At 38.6% G+C, this 24759-nt stretch overlaps 1 long non-coding RNA gene across 6 annotated transcripts in view; it reads right to left on the minus strand.

Annotated features, from left to right (window-relative positions):
- LOC144322313 (uncharacterized) overlaps positions 1-24759 on the minus strand; it is a 302194-nt gene that overhangs the window by 101455 nt on the left and 175980 nt on the right. The window contains exon 7 of one of the 6 annotated variants that reach the window (XR_013387953.1): positions 22411-22576. The exons of the other annotated variants lie outside the window; for them this stretch is intronic. This is a non-coding gene — a long non-coding RNA (uncharacterized LOC144322313). Of the gene's footprint in view, positions 1-22410; positions 22577-24759 lie in introns of those variants that run through there. 6 annotated transcript variants of the gene reach the window in all.

Below are 24759 nucleotides of genomic sequence, written 5' to 3' on the forward strand. Positions count from 1 at the left end.
AATAGAACCCACAGAATATGAAAATCTATTTGAAAGATGACATGGAATTTTGTCTTGTGTTTTAGTGACAAGATATTTTACTAGGGCATGAAGAAAAGTCTCTTCAAGTCTTGATTTGTTTTCATTTAGATAATGTCATCCAATGAAAATGGAATAGCTTTGTAATCAGATGCATCTGAGTTGAAATCCTGTTTCTGCCTTTTAGCAGTGCTGTGACTCTGAAGCACATGACTTCGCTTCTCTGAGCTCAGTTTCCTCACCTGTAAAATGAGGATACTACTGACTCTCTTACAGGACTGTGGAGGAATGAAGATAAGGTACACAAGTACCTAGTAGCATCCCTGGCACAAGGAAGGTAGTTAATAAGTGAGAACTGCTTTACAAAGGAAATAACACATAGGAAAGGTCACAAGGACCAAGGCACTGTTCCCTCTTTACCAGCTGTTCTTCCTGACATCCTGCTTTCCACTCCCAGCCTTGCCAGCAGTCCTGGTAGCATGGATGGCTGGCTCAGCAGTAGAACCATGACCCTACCCTTCTCCAACTAGCATATCAAAATATGCCCAACTCAATAGATATATTTATATCTATATCTATCTATAACTATATATATCAATATATCAACTCAAATACAGATTTTACCACAAATGAAGGCTCACCTTAACATATACCTAGACTTAGAATCTGTTAATAGTCTCTGGCCACTAAGCAACCAATAGACACCATACTATATCACAATCCTTAAAAGAATAATTTGATACACCATCTCTCTTATCTTTACCAGTTCAGAGTCCTGATTAAATTTCACCTCCATGTAGAATGCCTTGACTTCTTGAGCCTGGGTTGATTTTCTGTTTCTCTGCAAATTACTGCCTGTCACACAATCCAGCCTATATTATCTGATGCCATATTTTTATCATATCTAACATATAATTAGGGCAGAATAAGAACATTAACCTCTGAATGTTCTCAGCATTCCCTCTATGCCACTGAGGACTTTTAGCATGGCCTCCTCCAATCTCTTCTCTATTCTCTTCCTCCAAGAGGGCACATATTTGCAGATGAGTTCTCAGGCTTTTGAGATAGACATGTAGAAAGAAAGTAGAAGTGAGGAGACATGCAAGAGCAGCATAGGGAGACACTTGGGAGTGTTGGAGGAGATTTTCAGAGATCCCCAAAGACAGGGGAGTAGGGTCAATTGTAATATGAGGAATGGAATGAAGGGAACTTTCAAGAGTTTTTCTAGAGTGTCCAGGTACTCTTGATAGTATTCAAGAGTATAAGTATACAACTTAAGTCATTTTTTAAATTCCTTTTGATGACAAAGATTGTGTTCTTTGAAGCTCAGCTTTGCTCCCAAATTGAACTATATGGTTTGTGGCATAATAAGTCTTATTCCCCCAAAGTTAACTATTAGATTTATAAATGCAGGGCTTTATCCTTATTTTATTGTGTCTTTACATCTTATCTTTATTGTATCTTTATTTTATTCTCTAAGCACCAAACACAGTATAGCACATGCTTCAAAGCCTTTAATAACACTTTGTTCTTTTGACTTGATTCATTTTGATACTGACCCTCAAACCAAATAGGACCTTGACTATAATTTGGGCTAATTAATCTTTTAATCCCTTCTCAAATAGATGATAGATATATTCTTAAACAGATAAGATTAAAAGGTGCTGCCTCAAATGAATCCTAGTTTCTTGATCCAGGAATATGTCTCAAAGTGATCAGAGACTTTGGGAATATGACTGAGTTATTGTCAGTGAACTTGAGGAATGCTACAGTGGAAAGGAACTTCTGGAAAATTAGATACAGGCAAGTGTCATTTGGATTTATAAAAAGAAAAAGAACATGTATTTGTGAACTATAGTGCACTGAATTTGACATTGATCTGGAACAAGACTCCAAAACAATAATTTTTTGAACTATGGCTTCTGAGCACTTAGAAAAGGAAGTAGCAAATTCAGCATGAACTCACTAAGAATATATAATAAATATATTATATATACACATATACGTATATTTCCTCTGACAAAGTAGCTACTGGGAGATCAGAGAAACAGAGTAGAAACTGTGTTCTAGATTTCAGAAAAGCTTTTGGGCAATTTCTCTCATGATATCCCGGAGGTTAAATGGGGAGAAAGCAGCCTGAATAATATTAAATTGTACAGACTCATAGTCAATGGAACATTAGTATCCAAAACAAATTCATGAGTCATTGTAAATTCAACAAAATATTTAAATTCAACTAACCATTTGTTTCTAGCTTCTTCTGCTAGCTCTTGTGTGAAGGGCTAGTGATTCAACTGTACGGATAGAGAATGGAGGAAACCAGACTTGGCAGCAGCAACTTTCAAATGATCCATTTGTGTGATTCAACTTTCAAAATGTGTCAATATAAACCTGAAATTATGTCAGACAAGTAAAGTGTCCAAAGGGAGTGAGGCAATACTTCTACTCTTCTCTATGCAGATTGTGTTAATTTTGTGTTCTGTGCACTGAGAGGCTGGATCTTCGCCTAAAAAGAGTCATTAGGATGATGAAAAACCATCAGTAAAGTCATATGAAGAAGGCAGAATGAAATGTTGAACAGAGAGAACCCACAGCTACCTCAATGTCCTCTAAGAAGTAGGAGTGGGACAGAGCAGTAATTCCAGCTGGGCTTCCTAGAAAGGCATGGGTCTCCAAAAATGGAGATACTCAAGTGTAGACTGGAACATAAATATAGAGAGTGGTCGAACCCATAACTTGTAACCTTAAGTTTTTCCTTCTTAATCATAGATTCTGTAACCTCCCAAAGCAGAAATTCTACAACCTCCCTTGGTTGTCTATTCCATGATTTAACTGTAAGCTGCTATACTTTTTCAATTTATTTTGAATCATGAAATATTTTTAAACACTTTCTAAAGTACAGAGAAAACTAAAACCAACATTCATATATCCACTACCCATGTTGATTTAATGTTAAGTTTTTGCCATTTGGGCTTCAAATTATTTTTTAAGAAATAAGTCATTATAAATATCATTCTATTTTCTTCTTCTCTACACAATGGGAACATTATCTTAAAGATGCTGTGTGGGTGTACACATTCTGGCCACATCTTATTTGCATGCTGTGTGTGTACATTTGTAAATAATCTGTATTATTGTAAGAAGACAAATATGAAGGAGTCCAGCTTACTGGAGGATATAAGAAACTCTCACAAAAGAAATGATGCCTAGTGTTGAATGAGTATGAATTTTCCAGGCTTTCTAGGAAAAGGAGAGCTTTCCAGGCAGTGGAAACAGCTGTCTCAAATTCACACAGCAAGACAAGAGCTGGTAATTTCAAAAAACTGTAAGTATGTTCATATTGCTTAAAAGAAAAGGTAGGTTGGGAGTGTGAGATGAAAATTGAGAAATCGATAAGCACCTGATTATGAAAGGGTTTATCCCAGAGAGAGCCAGTTAAAAATTTTCAGTATGAGAATGATATGATTTATATGCATGTTAGAGAGAAATCTGGTGGTGATGTGGTTAGAATATGAGGGATGGGGGCAGAAAGCAGAACGCTGAGAGTCAAGTTAACAGTAATTGAAAAAGTCCAAGACAGAGATGATAAAGCTTAAAAGAAATCAAGATGAGGAAGTAAAATTAAGAATATTTTTAATGTTGTGGGGTGCCCAGGGGCTCAGTCGATTGAGCACCCAAGTCTTGTTTTCAGTTCAGGTCATGAACTTAGGGTCATGAGATTGAGCCCCACATAGGGTAGATTCTCTCCCTCTGCCCCTCCCTATCCCCCTCTCTCAAATAAATAAATAAATAAATAAATAAATAAATAAATAAATAAATAAATCTTTAAAAAAATAAAAAGACCTTTTTAAAGATTTTATTTATTTATTCATGAGAAACACAAAGAGAGAGGCAGAAACATACACAGAAGAAGCAGGCTCTCCTCAAGAAGCCCAATGTGGGACTCAGTCCCAGACCCTAGGATCATGCCCTGAGCCAAAGGCAGATGCTCAACCATTGAGTCACCCAAACATCCCTAAAAAGATATTTTTAATGTTGTGTATGCAAGGATGTATTTTTAATAATAATGAAAGGTAGCTAAAGAACTTAGTGTTCCAGTATATTTTTAATTATATTTCAGGGTATTCTTTATAGCATGGCATAGCTGAATTGGATTATTAATAACATTATTAAATAAGATATAAAATAATATAGCATAGTATTTATAAGAATTGTGAAAAACTCTCAGATGACCATTGTACAATGGACTTTTTTGAGTTTTGTTTTTTAAGTTGCCCATTTAATTTTCAAAGAATTGTTTATAACACAGCTCATCAGCAGTTTTATAGTGTTGTCTCTTATACCTAAGTATATATTCTTATCAAAAACTAAGGTCTATCAAGTTTTATTTATAATGTAGAACTGTAATTAAAAACATCACCTCATTAGTCCTCCTCTTATTGTTTGTCTTATTTCCTTTTCTTTAATTTGCCTTCACTGCCACAGAGAAGCAGGTATGGGATAAAAAAAAGTAATCAATTCTACTCTTATTTTGTAGGGATAAATAGAAATTTTCTCTATCATATCCTAGAAATAGCTCAGAAGAGTGCCCCAAAATATTTGGGTACTATAACACAGATGTTCTCAGATTCACAAACCAAAATGGGTTTTCAGGAGCACTCATTTAATTTATTTGGTCAGTTCAGTCTATTTAGTTTTCAAACGAATCCAGGTTAATTGTTAACAATGTTATTTTGAATCACATAGCTCTGAAGTAATTAGTTATTTGCTTTTTACCTTTAAACCATTTAAATGTGCTGGATAACTAAAGTAAAAATATGGAAGTTGTTTCTTTTCCATTTTTTTTTTTTTGGTTTTTTGTTTTTTGCTGTGTGTGTGTGTGTGTTTTATAGTTTAGAGTCAAGTAGAGCAATGGAAGATCTTAGATGACTTCAATATCAAGAGGTATCAATTATGTAAAGGAGCCTGATGGCAAATAAAGCATCTCTTCCCTGCAAAGTTGTCACTTCCTCTGAGACAGTGATTATTAAACTTGAGCATGTATTAGAATCATCCAGAGGGATTGACCCCTGAGACTGGACATACTGGTTCTCTATGAGCCTCATGCTCCTCTGTTTTTCCCTCTCCTAGGTTATCACTCTGAAGTATGATGGCTGACCAACACATCTAGCTCCTTTATCAGACCATGAGCTACCCGAAGCAAGTGCATATCCAATTTAGGACCGCATCCCCCAGGACACAGCACAGGGTCTGGACAGCAGAAAGTAATAGATGGTTAATAATTAATCATGTGTTGAATGACACTTGATTGATCACTGATAACTGAAAACGTAAGTTTTGAGGAAAAAGAATATGTATATACATGTACATAGATATTTTTGTGATTTGAAGTACTCAGAGCAGTGACAAGGAAAATGCTATGTGTTCAGAGAAAAAGAGAACTTTAAAGAGGCAAGATATGTCTAACCAAAGAAAAAATAAGAAGTTAGAATTTAAAATTCACTTTAGAGACTATAGTATATGACGGGAATAAAATATTTTAGAAAGATCATAGTAATACAAATGTACAAATGGTTTCAACTCTGTCAGATACACTCTCTGGCCCACAAATGCTTTTTATTACGCTATCCTGTGTAGCTGGTAAAACTGAGAATCACCCCAATTTTCCTGCAGCGTAGCCAAGGGCACACCAGAGATTAGAGAGATCACCCACACCCTAAACAGAAAAAGAGAATCATAAGAAGAAAAAAATGGAAAAGACCTAGTAGGTCATTCAGTACTAGTCTCTAGAGGAGTGGAAGATTAAATAAAGTTGCATAGAAAAATTATGGAAATATACTCAAGAAAACTTAAGACTCTCTGATCCTTTAATTTTTAGTGCCTCATGAAGTTCAAGGGTTTATTGTCAACTCATTGCTTAAACTCTTATTCATCAAAAGAAAAATATTCCCCACAATCTGCATTAGAAATGGAAATAAGAAAGGCAATGTAAGAAGTTGATTTTCATGGTATTAAACGACTCACTATTTCCTGTGCTCGTGAACTTCTGGTTTGTAACTGTACTTATCCAAAATATTAAAATGACCTTCAGGCCAACCCCTTTACTTACAAGTAAAGGGGGAAGAGAAATTTACTAGAAGTTGACCATTACACAAAATTACTTGCAAGGCATTTTTCTTTGATAGCTGCAGTTTCACTCATATTATCATCCTTTTCTGTTGACAAGTTTCCAAGATTTTAATCTTGGATTGGAAATGTTACCCTATCAGAAAGGGCTTATATTGTCAGGCGCAGTGCTGTTGTGGAATGCAGAATCATATATGAGAGCTCTTGTTGTATTGAAAAATACACCATTGGTAGGAAAGGCATTTAAATGTTTAGTCTGCTCACTCATAAATCATTTTCAATGTGCTCAAGTTCTTAGACAACATATTGAAAGCTTTCTTATTTCCTTTATTATAGCAGTGTCATTTGCATTGCTGAACTTGCGGTTATGTTGGCAATTCCAGATAAACCCTTGCTTGAAGGGTTTATAACTCAGCGATTAAATTTCACTCTGGCTTGGAATTCAAAAGTAATATTTTTGTGAGTTGTTGTTGTTGTTTTAACCTAAAGTATATCTGATATTTTAAGACATGGTAAGATCGACAATTTGGGTTTACAAATGGAAGCAATTGGCCTAAAGCACACAAAACTAATGTGGGCATTAGGAGACCTGGCCATGAATAGCTAAATTCGTATATTTATTGGTTGTTTTAGAAACACATATTCAAGGCATTTTAAAAATTTCTATTAACTTTACAGCTGATTGTTTCTGCTTTCTTTTTAATTGTTTGGACAGTTTTTCTATACCCTTTCAGTCAAAACACTTGAAACTCATTCAGGTATCTATTTAACCTTGGGCATACATACACTCAATGCTTTCATTTTTGTTGTCTTCTTAAACAAAGCTAACACCAATGTCTCTGTCTTTTACCTACCACCTAGAGTTGTTCTAGACATGAAACAAGAGATCAATAAGCTAAGACTTGAAAAAGGAGAGAAGTTAGAGTATTGACAGAAAGTCTTTGATGTGAGGATGAAACTGAGTTAGAAATATGAAGCAATGAAGCATTTCTGAGAAGCAGAATTTGAAAGATACTCAGAATAACAAAAAAGAAATTAACCAAATGTTTATTGGGCTTGAAAGATAATCCTACAGGCTGTTTCCAAATTGAAGAATGGGAGTCAGGCTCAGGGCTAGCTAAAGGAAGGGCTCTCTTAAAGGGCTTTCTAGTTAGCCTCCAACTCCACTTTCATGAAAACCAGAAATAAAAGAGAGTACAGATTTACCCGCTTTGAAGATAAATGGATTAGTAGTAATAAACCTAAATATTTTTCTATAGTAGAGAAATATATTGTGCATAAAGGGAGGTGTCTCTGTACAAAGGAGGGAAAATATTGTTTCTCAGGATTCATCTTTGTGTCTTGGTTCATATATGTAAGAAATGTAGCTGTAATTAAATTGGCTGAGATTTTTGCAACTCAATGCTAGGGCAAAGATTTGAGGAGTATCTAAGAACTGCAAATACCAAGTCATGTATGTGTGAAAACCACAAGGCAACCCAGGAATTCCAGCAGACATGGAGACCACTTGGGTAGATTGCAATGTTCCCAGTAACTGTCTCCAGCATCAAGTACAGATGCCAACCTCAGATACTAGGTGTGGGAGGAGGAGACACCACCTTTCAGGAATATAGCTCTACCCCAGCAATCTAAACAGATCTCTGATGTGGTCCAGTTTACACTTTGAAAAGATCCTTCTGGAAGCTATCTGCACCATTGGAGGTTGGGTGGAGATCTACTGGAAACAGAAAGATCGGTTAGGAGTCTCCTGTAGAAATTTAAGGGGAATTCAATGAGGGTCTATATAAGAGAGTGGCAATTGAAGTGAAAAAGAGGTATAACTTCTGAAATATTTAGGGGAAAGAACTTACAGGAGCTCATGCTTGACTGGATGTGGGACACGAGAAAGAGAAAAGAGAGAATTAAGGAAAACTCTAAACTCTAAACCTAAGATGTTAAAGTATCAGGCTTATCAATGAGTACAAGTAGGTAAAATAAGACTGCACAGGTGAAGTACAGCTCATCCCAGAGCATGGTGTAGACAAGACTGAAAGAGAAATGTTCGATTAAGTTATACAGAGTTCACAGAGAAAGTATGACACCAAAATGAACACAGGGTCATAACAGTCCTGCTGATACACCTCCCCAGACTTTTCTCTGTATTTGCTAGGAAAGTGAATATGGATCAAATACATAGGCTGTGCCAGTATTTATCAAAGATGTAGTAGTAGGAAGCACAAGTACAAGGGTGAGAAAAAGAGTGGGAGGACGTTTAGAGTTCAGAAAGCCTAACCTGACTTCTGAGAAGCCCAACAGGCTCTTCGATGAGCTCTAGTCCATACGACCATGCCAAGCCATGTGGGAAAAAAGAACCACAGTGCACTGCACCTTTGAAATGGCAATCTACTGTCAAGAAGCCCCAGGGAATTGACCAGTGGATGGAAAAGGAGTTCCATTACTAACATAATGTGTCTAGTTTAATGACTGGCTGGACAGTGGTACTCCTAAACAAAGAGAAGACAGGCACAGAAGCAGAACTGGATGGGGAGAAGAGTTTAGTCTGGAACATCTCTAATGACATAGTGATGTGCATTAGGTGAGGGTAAGGCCAGGAGCAGAGCTCAAGAGGGTGAAGAGGTCTGAGGACAAAGAAACATCTTTCTTGTTTTGAGAGCCTCACAAAGCATAATTTTGATAGATGATAGGTTTAGGAAATCTCTGTCTCTTTCCTTCTTTTTTTTTTTTTTTTTTTTTTTTTTTGTCTCTTTCCTCTATCTTTTAAAAAGCCAAAGACAGAGTGCCTGAGTGGCTCAGTCACTTAATTGGCTGCCTTGGGCTCAGGTCATGATCCCAGAGTCCTGGGATCAAGCCCAGCATCAGGCTCCCTGCTCTGTGAAGAACCTGCTTCTCCCTTACCCTCTGCCTGCCACTTCCCCTGCTTGTACACTTTCTCTGTGTGTCAAATAAATAAAATCTTTTAAAAAAATAAAAAGCCAAAGACTTCTACCTAGGGGAGTATAAAGGGCAATGGAGAGCAAGGTGAATGCATTCTGAGAAGAAACAAGGAACTTCTATTTCCAGCAGATTCTCACCCTATCCACCTTGACTCTTCCACTTAAAATAGTAAAGAATGATGAACAAAAGTAACATCTATCAATGATCTGGCAAAAACTTAAGAAATTCTCAGGGGCCAAAGGTTAAGTGAAAGAGGAAATCCAGGTAAACAGAGCACTTAGGCTGGCTTTTACCTGGAGGGTGAGGTAAACGGTAGAAAGTAATTTATTGGGTTATTATTCCTTTTGTTCTACACTTAATTGATAAATATGCATTCATGCTTCCTCTGCTGAGACTTTTCAATGCGTCATTTTAGTTACTCTTTCTCTATTGTGCTCTGTGCCCTACTCAAGTTGGTCTTTGGGGACCTCATCAAACTGCTGTCCTTGCTACAGCTTCTGAGTTTGGGCATGGCAGCAGCCAGGGGGTCAGGGAAAAGGAATAAGGTTGGAGTATTATGTGCTCCCCCAGGTCTTTCCCCACCAGGTAGCCATCGGCGGACTGAGTTCCTCTGCCAAAGACCACAACCCAGGTCAGAAGACCCTCCCCTATGGCTAGCATCTTCCAATAAATGCTCTTCCCTGCCTTTTGAGGCCTTGGTGTGGCAGAAGGATGGGCAATGTTTCAAGGAGGTTGCAGCCCCAGCGACCTAAGCCACCCTTTGTTTATTTCTCTGAACCCTGCTCATACCTTTGTAAATAGTCTACCATTAACTCCCCATAGGGACTCTACTTGCCAACATTATCTATTTCCTTGCAGGCCCCTGATAACTGAAATATTTAGTGGAGACAATTAGCTTTAGAAAGACCAAGATGAGTGGACAAAAGTGCCAAATACTACAGAGATTGTGGAAGTTTGGAGCTGAAAGGAGACAATGAACATGGTAACAAACAGGTAACTGGAGACCTTGATTAAGGGAGGCTTTTGCTTAACCGAGGGGTTGGAAGGTATGTCTAGAGGAGGTGAGAAAGTGGAGTTAATAATGGTATAGACTTTTTTTTCCAAGAAGTTTGGTAGTGAAAGGAAGGTACAAGATTGACTAGTACTTTGAGGTCATAGAGCCAGTATGTATACACACCCCAACAACACACCACACACACCCTGTGGGCAACTCTGGTGGTATAGTGGTTTAGCACTGCCTTCAGCCCGGGGTGTGATCCTGGAGACCCAGGATCGAGTCTCATGCCGGGCTCCCTGCATGGAGCCTGCTTCTCCCTCTGCCTGTGTCTCCGCCTCTCTCTCTGTGCCTCTCATGAATAAATAAAATAAAGTCTTTTATAAAAATTACCAAAAAAAAGAGATTGCAAATGGAATTACAAATCATCAAAAAAAAAAAAAAAAAAAAAAACAAACTGGTAGACCCAGGTCCATGAAGAAAAGGAAGAGATAGGTTTAAGGTGCTGGAAAAATAAGGACATTTCCCCTCTGAGAAGAAGTAGACAAAATAAAGGCAAAAGATAGAAACAAGTCTGGAGGTAAAGGGGTAGAAGTTTCAGGCATTTGTTCATGCCTGTCGCTGTCCCTTCCTATCGAAGCAGGAGCAGAAAGCTTTACTTCTGAGACAGGGAAATGTGAAGCAAAAGGATTGACAAAACTAGTAAGCTTTGGAATTAGTCACCGTTGACATCAGAAGAAGTTGTTTCAGTTTTAATAAATCATATTTTCAATTTACTGTGGCCAACCTGCCTTCAGTGAAGGGAGTGGCAGGCAACTATTAGAATTCCAACAGATGTGTTTTCTTAGATTTCTGGGAGGGGACCTAGGTGAATTTCTATTGGTTTCTATTGTTGAGGAGTTGTGAGCATAACTCAGGCTGTGGGAAATCTGACACAAGGACTATGAATATTCATCAGGCATTCCAACAAAGGAAATGCACCAAAGCAAGAGAACAAATGAGAGATAGCAATGGTTGGGGAGAGGTGGGTGGTTGGATCCTAGTAACCAGCAAATCACATTATCCAAATTCATCCCATGCTGCTACTAGTGGCTTAACAGGGCTGCAAAGAAAACTAGGTTTGATGAGACTGGTGGTTTGATAAAGTGTCTTCAAGGGTTCAGGAAACAATGTGTACAGAGCATTTGGTTTTTCATCATCAAAAGGGTGGAATTAATGAAAGCAACTCTTCTTTCTCATGACAAGGTACTACTTCTCACCTTGCTTGCATCCTGAGACCCAATGAGAATAGCTCCATCCTGTTGCTCTGCCAATGCTTTCAAGTGAGAGAAGAGTTCAGGCATCACTTCATGTTTGATTATTATATTCCTCCTGTTGAAGTTGGCCAACAGAGAAAAACTACCCACTAACAGCAGTAAATGTCAACAATGTGAACAACTCTTAAAATGAGAGATGTGCCATGATATTCAAGCTCTCTAAATGTAAGTCATATGAGCCTCAAAAGCTGTGGTTAAATAAATTTTGTAAGTAAAGTCTCATTCTTTAATGTGCACGTGTTATGCCAAACACACTGCATGGAAATCCTCTTTCTAAAGTGGGAAAAGACAGGGAGTGAGCTTGCAAAGAGAGCTTCAGGCCTCCATTCTTCCTGCCTGCCGCTACCTAACCAGAACAGTTGGCTTTTACATTTTGCAAATAGAGTCCTCCTGTAAGGTTGCATTTGAACAAAGGATTTTACAGCTGAAAAATTTGAAAATCACTGCACTGAGGAACAATTTAAAGGATACCTTTTGCAAATCTTCCCCAAACCAATGAATTGTTTTCATCTCTTGTGCAAACATATATTGAGTATCTTCTATAGATGAGACTCTGTTCTTTGCACTGTGATGAGCATGAAGAAATTAAAAACAAAGGGGAAAAAGGGGGAGGAGAAATGGAGACTAACTGATGGAGTGTGGTTCTTGAGGAGGATGAGCGTGATCCTGAGCACAGAGAAGGATTAGCCTCAGCTAGAGGAGCAAAGCCTTGTCCACAACCATGAACGAAAAGACACAAGTTGTTTTGTGGGGAGGAGGGTTGAACAGAGAGGGGCAAGTCCTGCCTGGTGGCCACTATTCCCCTCATGAGTAGTTCTGCTGCATTCATCCCATATTCATCAATGACCTATGTACTGGACATCATGTTACGTGAGGGCTAGAGTGATGCACAGACACAGGCCTGTGCCTCTGGAGCTCACAATCTAGCTGAAGCAGTGAGATGAGTAGATACATGGCTATAATTAAGATAGAATATGAGAAAACTCACAATAAATGAGATAGAAAATAGATACTCTGTGGATACACAAGAAATAACTTTTGACCTAGCTGGCAGAGTAAATCAAGACAGAGATGAGATCTGAACTAAGCTTTTGAGGATGATTAGGTTTTCAGCAGGTGGAAGTGGTGGGAGATGACTGACACAGAAGAGTTCTGTTTCATAACTTGCTGATAATCTTTGTACAACATATACCATCATAGCCTGTGCTGCTTAAAAAGGGTATAGCTTATTTTCAAATGTTATCTCATCTAATCTTCACAACAATCTTGCAAGGTAGACCCTCTGTTAACAGAGGGAAAAACAATCACAAGGAAGGAAAAGAACTTGCCCAATGGCACATCCTTGACAAAGGGCAGAGTCAGGATTTGAATCTAGGTCTGTCTGAGTCCAACGTCCATGTTCTAACCTTAGTACCAGACAGTCTATTCATTGATTCCTTTCACCATGCTTTTCCTTCCCTGATTCCCTGATTCTCTGATTCTCTCAACTCACCTGCACATGATCAGCAATCAAGACATCTTTTTCAGAATAATTACATACTGCAAAGAGACCTTTATCATTACAGCAGATTGTACTGAAAGAAAATGTATTCTCTTTTAAACCTCAACAGATCTCCATTTATATTAACCAGAGACAACCAGGTCACTGCAGAGCCAAATTCCCACTAGGGCCACAATGTGGTTCTTAGGGGCTCACAATGTCCAGATGTGGTTGTACACACCTTCAGGGCATCTATGCTTTCATCATTGGTGGATCTTCAGCACTTAACCCAATGCATAATACTGAGGAAGAATCTAACAAATGCCAATTGAGATGAAATGAATAATTGGCTGAATATTCCCTTTGCTTTGAATGAATGGTTTGATGATATTAAGTGGTAGAAGGTGTCCTATCTGGCAAACTCTTCACATGTGGTGCCCATCAACCAATAATGTGATTTTACAAGCCTAATAACTGGTGGTATTGTTTCTCTATCTATTGACCTGTTTGATTTTTTAAAAATATTTTATTTATTTACTCATGAAAGACACACACACACAGAGGCAGAGACATAGGCAGAGAGAGAAGCAGGCTCCATGAGGGAGCCCAATGTGGGACTCGATTCCCGGGGTCTCCAGGACCATGCCCTGGACCCAAGACAGGCGCTAAACCGCTGAGCCACCAGGGGATCCCTGACCTGTTTGTATTTTAAGACTCACCTTAGGGATGCCTGAGTGGCTCAGTGGTTGAGCATCTGCCTTCAGCTCAGGGCCTGATCCTAGAGTTCCGGGATTGAGTCCCACATTGAGCTCCTTGCATGGAGCCTGCTTCTCCTCTGTCTGCCTATGTCTCTGCCTTTCTCTGTCTCTCATGAATAAATAAATAAAATCTTAAAAAAAAAAAAAAGACTCACCTTTGACATTCCCATTCAATTGGTATTTACTTAATTCTAATGACCAAGTTTTGCAGCTGAGGAAAACGAGGCTCAGAGAGTTTTGGGATTTCAATCCATTCAGCTATCAAGTGGTGGGGACTAGATTTTAAACCAAAGTGTTTGATTCCAAGTCTGCAAAGGAGAATTTATAAAGAAATCTTAGAAGCAACCTATTCTGAGAACTAGCTGTTCTCTTCTTCCCAAGGGAAGTTTCTACATCCACAGTATGAGCAGAGAAAGCCACTTTGCTCTTGGCTTTGACCAGGAGACATAAAGAAAAGATTTTGTCACAAAGACAATCTCTGCAAGTGAAATTGGAAGATCTGGAAGCTTGTGAAAATAAAATACCAAGATTTAATTTTCTATGAATATATCTATCATTAATCTTTTAAATGGATTTTATAAGAACTTTATTACACATAACTCTAGTCCTGAAATCTCAGATTTACAGAAGCTAAAATTTCCATAAAATATAAAATGTGAATAATTTAGATTACATCCTACTGTACAATAAATATACATCCCAGACAGGAAGAGATCTATAACCTCATTTTCCTCTTGACATTCGCAGAGCAGCTTTCCCTGGCAAAAAATTTGCTGACTCAAGCAATTCAGCTAGAATCTTTAGTCCTCTTTGGCTAAAATGCCTCTCTTACCAAAAACTGTTTAGAAACTGTGCTCCAGAGTCAAACTGTCTTGTTTTGAATTCCACATCTGCCACTTACAATCTGTGTGAACTTGGACAATTTAGGAAGCCTCTCTGTATCTGTTTCTTCCTCTACAAAGCAGGCTAGGATTATTTTGAGGCTCAAATGAAACTAATGTGATGAGGCTCAAATGGATATAAATCCATTAGCTTATTTCTAGGCACATAGCAAGTATCTAATAAATGTTAGCGTCATCATCATATATTACATATATGTGTTATGTATTAGTATATCTCCATGTCCCCCAAAGCCTGGACCTAATTCTTCACCAGTCCTTTTATTCTACAAGGCCACTCTCAGTTGAGGCTCTATTTAAAGCAATGCCCTCTATAGTGCTTAGCCTTAGAATCAGAGAAATTCAGAAGACCCTAGTAATCCCAATATATATTTTCTCTGAACAAAAGCAGTTCTATAGCAAAGTTGAAAAAAAAAAAACACATTTGTTTGTAAAGTTGCTATTTTGAGTGTACTCACTCCACATTTAACAGGTACTTTGCATAGATTACTGTAAATTTTCTCAGCAATCCTGCAATTCAAAATAATTTAAATTTCACAACTGCAGAAACTGAATCTACAGAAAGTCATATTGATGCTAGGTGTTAGCAGCCAAGTGCCAACTCAGACCAGTCTCACTACACAATCGTGTTATTTCTACTCCATCATCACACTGTATGTATTCAGTACCACTCCATCCCTCTCCTGTGCTCCTGTCCTGCTTTGGACGCCCTCACCAATCTCAGAGCCCATTCCTTCATGCAATCTCATGGCTAACCTGGGATGGTGTCCTTTGGCAGGGACCCAGACTTGATTTGTATCCCTTACGATCCGTCTAGACTCTTCTTCCCTGTGTTCTATTCTTCTTTCTACATCCTTTGCTCTTTCTTGAACAAAGAATAAAGTCATTTTCACTAGGGTATGAGCAGACATAAATAACCTGATTTTAACCCTCCTGGGAAATTAAGAATTATAGCTAACATATCCTCATATTTGAAATGTGCTAGGCATACTCTCAATGCTTGATGTGTGCAATCTCAGTTCTCACAAAACCATTTTACAGATGATGAAGCTAAGGCTACTTAACTTCCTAAAAGTCACAAAGTACTGCCTGGCTGTCCAGAAGTTGTCCAGAACTGCCTGCCTCCCAACACCAAACTAAAAGAGCATTTCACTTTTCTTTTTCGGGGACCAGTCAGAACTTGAACAGGACCCAGTGCTGTTTGGGAGGCAGGGATGGCAGGGAAGATTTCTTGACTCATGTTTATACCCCACACACTCCCCAGTCTGGGCAGTTTCCAAGTTCAGGTTTTATCATGACTACCATTCAGGTGTTTGGTAATTTCCTCCACATTCTCAAATATTAGCACAAGCAGTATGCTCCCCAAATAAACATTTTTTGAAGATAAAGACACTCTTCATAGCTGAGAGAAAAGTCAATGCCACCAATCACCAAGAACTTCTGACAATTCCACTGGTCCTGATTTAAAGAGGGCCACGGGTCCTTGGAATGGTGGGAGGATGTTGGAGGGATGGTTAAATGATGAGATCTCACAGAATTTGTCAGATTTACTTTTTATTTATTTATTTTTTTTACTGGATTCTTTGCCTACCTAGAGTAAATAAGGAAATCGAGCAATTAAGAAAAACCACCACGCAGAAAAGGGTTAGAACCTTAAATCAACGGCACGAATAATGTAGCTCCCCAAACAACACAATAATAGTGGTGTTTGCAGGATTACACCAGTGAAGAACAAGTGTCAGGGCTCTTGAGGCAACTGAAAGGATTCAGTTACGATCCCGAGCGGTTTATTTGTACGAGGTCTGACACCTACTTGGGAATAAACCTACAGGGATATTGCAATTGGTGGCAGATTTTGTATTACAGATTTGGATCTGATGTAATAGAACAAAAGCAGCCCTGACTGTGAAACCTAAGAATCTTGTCACTCCACAACCATCTGTGGTAAGAAGGTAAGTTCAGTTCTTCATCTGTCCCCATCTCACAGGGAGAATCAAGGGGGATAATACATCTGAGAGTGCCCTGTAAACTCTAAAACACCATACAAGCATAAGGGATTATCATTGTGGTTGTTATAATAGATTATATTGACATTCCCTAGCTACAACCTTTAGAAGTCAGAGAAAAGTGCCTGGGGGTGGGGGGTGGGGGTGCTGGGAATACAGAGTTTTCATTAATTCATTTAGGCTTTGTGCCAATTGAATTCTAACTCTAGAACTATTTCCTGTAATTATGATTTAGGAGTGCCAGAAACAAATGTAGCTAACAAGTTCACCCAGTTATATGGAGAACAAATTAGTTCATAAAACATAGTAGATTTTATCTCCAAATTGAAAATTTGGCCTAAGTCAGTAACAGACACTAAGTCATTTGATTTTTTTTTTCTCGGCAGGGGAATTTTGGTTAGCAGGTATTTTCAGAGGACCAGTAGCCATTAAGAGTAAGGTAACATAATTAGGAGAAAATATATCTCTATATAGTGTCAAAATGAGTCCATTTATAATATTAACATTTGTATCCAGTTTTTAAAGACTATAATTCTATCTGGTCATTGATACCAGTGATTCCAACAACTGTGGTTTGCAAAAAAAAAAAAAAAAACAAAACAAAACAAAACAAAAAAAAAACCACCATGCCTCATATCCATACATTTCTATTTTTTAGTCCAGGACAGGGACCTAGAAGTCTCCATTTTTAATAAGAATCTCAAGTATTTTCGATGCAGGAAGACCTCAGAATCACTTGGAGATCGTAGGTTTGCGAATTCAAACTAGGCTTATGTCTAGACCAGGGCAAGGCAAGTATCAGAAATGAGTGAATCAAGCTTGATGGGGACCATGGTGAATAGAGAAAGCCATGCTTCTCCTTCAGGGTGCAATGGGTACTTAGCATAAGTCAGTTTTTGCCCTGAAGAAATATATATCCAGTTTCCAGGTATTTCAATATTTTAAGAGATGCCAAAAGCCTGAATTTTTGTGTGTGCAAAATACTCTGATTTTAAAAATGTTAACCTAACATTTAAAATAGTATGTAGATTAACCACACATTTGCAGGCTACACTTTAACCAGTGAGAGGCTACTTCGATACCTCTATTCTAGGCCAGAATTCCTTGCAGGTTATAGAGTATGGGCCTTAGTTATGAATGAATGAATGAATGAACGAATGACATGCTAACTCTTCAGGATTGCTGACTTTATCATGCTTCTAGGGCAAAGATCTACCCTACTACTCCACAGTAATTAAAAATGACCTTTCCATTGTTTTCAGGGGAGGGAACTGTCCAATCAAACAGCTATACACTTGCGCATTGTAGACACGTCCTTCCCTCAACGGTAACATTTTATTTTGTTTCGGGTGCGGTTGTCTACCTATCTTTCATGGTGTAGCTCATTGCATTTTTAAAAGATGTTTTTTCCAGGAGCTAATTGAGCTTTATCTATGTGAGTGAGCTAGAATCTGTCACTGACAGCCTGCAGAAGGCCATTTCTTCAATTGCTTGAAAGAACTAAAGAGTCAGACATGACAAACTGCTGCTCGGAATACCTGGCAGCAAGCCCATTAGTGCTGCTGTGCCAAGATGCGCTAATAAATTACTTAGAGAACACAGACTCACTTTATTTCCGTCATGAAACTCGCCACCCTAAAACCAAAGGAAAAGATTTGATTTTTTTTTTTCTATCATAGTTTGTCAGGGCCTTTCGGAAACAGAATGCATTATTTATTTTTTAGAAAACATAATTGCTGGCAAAACCACTCTAGACTATGAGAACAGCTTTCTTTTGTTTCTTGTACGATTTCTCGAGAAACAAACCTTGGGCTTTCTTTCTACTCCTTACTCTTTGCCAAGAAGCAACTGTTAACATAGTAGCAACTGTAGCAAAAAAAAAAAAAAAAAATCAAACTGCGTATTTTTTTTCCTATCCTGTTTCATAAACTGGATCCTATTGCTTTAGCTTTCCTTGTAATCTACAAGACAATTAACTGTTTCCCAAGGGGTGGAGCAAAAGTACCTATTTTACCAGAATGTTCTTATCAAACATTGATTTAAAGGATTACGAATAAGTGGTAAAAGGTGTCTGCCAGCATCTTGGGGATTTGCTCTATTTAGTTTGGATCAAATCCTCCCATAGGCAAAGTAGGCCAGATAGGATTCTAGGTCTTAAATTGATGAGTTCTCTCTAGACAATTCTCTGAATTGACTGACTCTGCTGTCCTCATCCCAGCTCTAATGTTCATTTCTGGTTACATAGCACATCACTACCGCACAAATTTTGGTATTTATCTTTGAGTGATCTTGGTTGTTGATGCAGCCTTTGCATCACTGAATCACTGGGGCCAGGGAAAGGGAATTCTCTGACTAGCCATCCTAGGTGGAGGAGCTTTTTGAGAGACAACATGAAATGGGGAAGGAGAACTTTCTCAGTAATCAACATAAGCCCACTAAAAATCAGCTTGGGGCCCAGAGTATGAATGTGATTTTCAGAGACTCTGAAGTTTGGTTCAAAGAACTTGCACAAATGAAGAAAAAAAAAAAAAGAATTTACACAAATGTTTTTGAACAACGGAATTCTTAAGAACAAATCTTGGGAAAAGATTCCCAAGAGATCTCCAGCACTTGTACTAGTACTCATTAGGAGGTAAGATTTCCTGTAACAATTGCAGATGCAGATACAGTGTTATTTGCTCAATGCTGTCCATATTATAAGCTGACAGAGATAGGTAGGCTATCAGAGGATTTGAAGCATCTTCTCTAGCTCATTCATCACTAGTCATTCATTTGATGCAGTTTTCCAAGAAAATCATCTTGACAAGGAAGCAGCTGTTCGGCTAATAGCCTGAATCCTAGGAACAGGAGGTGAAGATTCTTCAGGAGTTCCTGTGCTCACCTACCTGTCCTGCTAACTAAGCCACATGTAGTCATGGAATTGGTGTCAGAAACTCAGGACTAGGTCACGTTGAAGTTATTTTTAGCAGGTTCAGTCTCTGTGTTCTGAACTGCTCTGGGTTGAGGCTGGGATGGAAAGATGAAGGAAATGAGAAAACAAAATTCTGGCACTCATACTTTTTCACAGACTCAAAGTTCAGAAGATGTTCCCTTTATCAAATATTCCCCTCATGTACAAGCCTTTTGAGCTTATTTTGGCAGCAGCTTTGAGAAAGAGAGCAGATCGACCTACTCTTTAAGCAAGGTTGCTTGCATACATTTACAATAAAATAAAGACTTTGCCCCTTGCTACCTGGGTCATTTTTGTCTTCACTTAGATGTCCCACTTTGGAGAAATGTGCCCATTTGCCTGTCCTGTGTGTATGTCTGAATTGGCAGCCAAAGGAATATGATCAGAACCTAGTATTCTCTGTTCCTCCAGCCATTTCACTCTGTTCACAGCCTCTGCTATCAGCAACCATTATCAATTTTCCCTAAATGACTTCCTCTAGATACTGTTACTCTCTTCACTGTCTTTCTGGTTGATTGAATCTCTCCTTCTGCAAACATTTATTTTTTAGTTTCTCTGCATAAGACTCACACTGGGCATTGAAAATAAACAATAAATTGTTTAATTCCACCAACATGAGTGTGCCAGGCACAGTTTTGATATCCTAGAGAACTCAGAGTCAGATAGAGAAGACAGGCCAACCAGAAGATACTTATAATAGAGAAAGGAAGTGATGCTACACTAAGCACAGTGTGTTTTGGTGGACACAGAATGGGTACTAGATCTGAGTGGACCGAGAGATAGCCATGGAGAAGAGGTGTATTTCTTTCACTGTGGCTCAGCCAAATTCATGGTATGGCTGTTTTCCAAGTATCTGTTTAGAGTAGAATGGAACATTTTATACTGGGATGCCCTTTTTCTAAAGAAATCTGACAAACTCAAACATACTATGGTATTCTCTTCCACCTCACACCAAGCACTCCATTCATCTCCAGCAATATGAATACCCGTGCCAAGTTTATTCTTCTGATTTCCTCTCCTACGCCACCTTCCAGGCTGACGAGGTTGGACAGAACTCTCAGAAAAAAAATTAAAAAAATTAAAAATAAATAAAATAAAATAAAATAAAATTACTTGGATTGTTTTCATAAAATTAATTAAAATAAAATATGAAAAACAGCCAAATCTCATTGCATTTGTCCCTGTAGTTAGGATTCATAACTTATCCTATGAGAAATGCCACATGGAAAATTTATTTCCTTTCTTTGATCTTTAATGCTACATGATTCTGGTCTATTACACCTGCTGAAGTAGAAGACAGTACAAGTGTCAATCTGTCTGCTGTAAATTTCATATGGTTTCCTTTTCTCCTAAGGACTGACCTGTCAGGATGGAGCTCAAGTTTTCCTATTCCTATTCAACATCCGTATATAGTCCAGGGTGCTCAAAGCCATACTAGGTAACATGTATCTGCAAATTTAATGGTTTATAGTTACTGTGCATCCCCTAGCTACCTGGGCAAACTTGGACCAGTGAATAAAATTCTCTGAGATTGAGTTTCCTCTTCTATAAAATGTGAAACTGTAATAAGTTTAATGTGGCCCTCCAAGAAATGGCTTCACCCTAACCTCTAGAACCTATGAATACTACCTTCTCTGAAAAAAGAATGTCTATTGCCTTAAGTGGCAAAAAAAAAAAAAAAAAAAGAGAGAGAGAGAGAGTGAAAGAGAGAAGCAGAGGGAGTTTGGTACAGAAGAGGAGGAGTCAATGTACCACAGATGCAGAGATTGGAGGGATGTGGCTGGCCATAGCTATGGAACTCCTGAATCCACTAGAAGCTGGAAAAGGCAAGGAATGGAATCTTCATGGAACCATTAGAGGGGGTGTGGCCCCAATGATGCCTTGATTTGAAGTGGCCAGAACTATGAGACAATAAATTTCTGTTATTTTCAGCCACCAAGTGTGTGGTATTTTGTGACAGCAGCCACAGGAAATGAGTGCCGAGGTAATAGCCACCTTGCTGGGTCAACGTGAGGATCAATAAGAAAGTAGGTGCAGAACCTGGAATAAAGTAGTCACTCAGTAAATAGTGATGGTTAGTCATAGTACTAGTGGTAGTAATATTACTATTTCCTCACTACTTAGTACACATTCAAGTGTCAAAGTTCTAAATGTTAACAGAATAGGCCTAATTTTTTTCATGCTTCCAAGAGATTAACAATCAACAAATAACCCAATTCACCTTTCTAGCTTTATCTCGTACAACCTAGCTTATACATAGGATAACTACACATCCAGTTTTCCCAGCATGTCCTGGTATATGCCTGCTGCTCCCCTGTAATTATAGATATCTTCCCCTTTCACTCTGAAAGGAGCCTGAGTTGGACAATAAACAATATGGTTGACCTATCCACACACCAAGCATGCTAGAATAATTGCAAACAATTTTTGCAAGTGTACCACAAGTTAGGAATTATTCTAGGCATTTAACTTATATCTATTCCTTTAATTCTCACAAAGATCTATCGATAAAAACACTAGTTTTTATCTCCAGTGTACCCAAGAACACATAGACAGTGAGCACTACAGTTGATGTTGGTTCTCAGGCAGTCAGAATTTAGACCTATACTCATAACCACTCTGCTCCACCACCACTTCATTTCTTGACAACGTCCCAAAAAGTAGCCACTCTCATCTCATACCTCTTTGCATCTACTAATGGTTCTCAGCTGCAGTCTTAGGTCATTACTATATTCTAATCAATTATGAGAAATCCCATATGGTGGTTATTACTACTAATAATGAGGGTTACATCAAATTACTTTCTAAATAAATTAAAGCAGATTCAAGATTATCCCTACAATAACACAGCACTCACTCATTTGAGTTCTTAGTCATAAGGGAAAGAAGGAAAGAAAGGCTGCAGTAACAGTAGACATAATACCTGGTATATGGAAACACCATTGAATGTGTACGTTTCAGTGGGGGAAAAAGGTTGAGAAGTTTCCTCATCCTGTTCTCTTCTTCTGAAACATCTCCCTTCACCAGCCTCCTGTTGAATGTCTACTATTTCCTCTAGTCTCAATTCATATGGCCATGAACAGATCCCCAAACACCTGTGAAGAACAATTCCTCTTCAGAATGTTCATCATTGGTATATCATGTTTGCCATGCATCATACCATGCTATGTTGTATAGTGATTGAGATGCTGTTCTGTCTCCCCAGTGTCTCTGCAGGACCCTCTAGGCAGAGACTACAATTTTCTCTTTTCTGGACTCCAAACATCAATCACAGTTCTGCACAGAAAAGGCTTCAAAGATGTTAGTTTATGGATTGGACTGTGCCTCATGGCAACTGCATGTTTCTTTAGCCTAGGCTGCCATTCCATAAACATTCTGCCCACTAAATGAACAGTCTGCATTCACTTGGTGACAATTTATTGAGTATTTACTCAGTTCCAGGTAGGGAGCCAGAACCTGAGAATCCAGAGATAAACATTCCCATCTCTTCTCACTAGACAGAGATTCATCTAATGATTCCTGGAAGAGGGGATACCTGTATTCAGTGTGCAGGTTTAGAAGGACTTACAGAAGAAGAAAAAGGTACTCTAGATCTGTGATGCTCCCTCTAGATCTATGATTCTCAGACCAGCAACCTCATCATCATCAGGGAGCTTGTTGGAAATGCAGCATGTCAGACTATGCCACAGGTCTACTAAATCAGACTCTGCCATTTAACCAGGTCCCCATAAGTTCATTAGAGTGTGACAAACACTCCTGAAGACAGTGAGATAGTGTGTGAAAAGGCAAGAATGCTTACAGATGGCTTCTGTGGGCACCATAAGTTCCATACAGCTAGAGGGAAAAGTGCAAATTCAAGAGTGGGGAAAGGTGAGTCTGAACAGGTTTGGACTTTGAGGTGGGGCACCATCTGTTACCCTGGGAGTTTGCATTTTGTCATGAAAGCTGTGGGGATTCATGGAGGATTATGCAAAGGACAGTAGCATGATCATATATATTGTGGAAAGATCACAGGGATGCCTGAGGGGAGAGAGGTTTGAAGGTGGCAGTCTATTGGCAAAGATTCATTAGGAGGCTGTTTTAAAAACAGATTCGCAATTGCAGTTGTGGGGAGCTGAGAGAAAAAAGAACTGCTTTAAATATATTAAAAGAGTTTTTATATTTATGTTAGATTGCTCTTCAGGCTTGAACATTTTAATATTACAGCCTTTATTGTGATTGTTACTATGATGAGTAACTGTACTCAATTCTTGGTTACAAAAAAAAAAATAAAGAAGCTATAACTCTAGCCCTAGAAAGTTTACGGACTCTTAGAGGAGAGGGTAGACAAAGAGATCATTAGCAGACGATCTATTCGGCATGAACAAGTACTGTAAAATCACAGAGGCGGGCAAGAATTACTAAATCTTGACTGAGCCAATAAGAGAGAGCTCCAGAGAGGTGGTTACATCTGGGCAACTGAATAAAACACAATAAGATGGAGGCAGTATAATGTTATGGTTCAGGGCATGCATTCTGGAGTCAGACTGCTCAGGCTTGAATAAACCAGATCCACCATATGTATGCACGTACCTGCCCTATACGACTTTATGCAAAGTACTTAATCTTTCCTTGCTTCATCTTTAGGGTGGGGATGATAATAAAAGGCCCATCTCACAGAATTGTCGTGAGAACCAAATGAGACAGGTTAAGTTTACAGCACAGCGCTCAAAACCTAGGAAGCACTCAAAAACTGCTACCAATTATTACTACAATATATGAGCTAAATTTTGAATGATAAGAGGGTGTTTCCAAAGAGAGAAAAGCTGAAAATAATTCCTGGCAGTGGTAAGTGTCTGCACAGGCCAGGAAACATGAAAAAGCAGGCACTGAGACTAGGGAATGGATTCGGCATTCACAATAGTCGCAGTGAAGAGAGGGTGGCCGATGAAAGACACTGCAGAAGGAAGATTGGTGAATATGGCAAAAGGCCTGGAATGACATTCTCAGCTCAAAATAAAATAAAATAAAGCTCTGTTTTATTTTGAGGACAACAGGGATGCAGATACAAAGGAGTACTGGGATAATGTGAGTTTATTAGGAACCTTCAAAGGTAGAATAGAGTGAAAAGAGCCCAGAAGCAGAGTGAACTATTAAGAGTGTGTTGCCACAATCCTGGCAAAAAGATGATGGTCAAAATAATAATGTTAGTGATAAAGAGAGGCATGCCAGATTCAAGAAGCATCTCTGAGTTAGAAATCCTAGGCTTCAGTTACAGGATGACAATGAGTGTCCTGTC

Source organism: Canis aureus, chromosome 10 (assembly GCF_053574225.1).
Source record: "Canis aureus isolate CA01 chromosome 10, VMU_Caureus_v.1.0, whole genome shotgun sequence".
Lineage (NCBI taxonomy): Eukaryota > Metazoa > Chordata > Mammalia > Carnivora > Canidae > Canis > Canis aureus.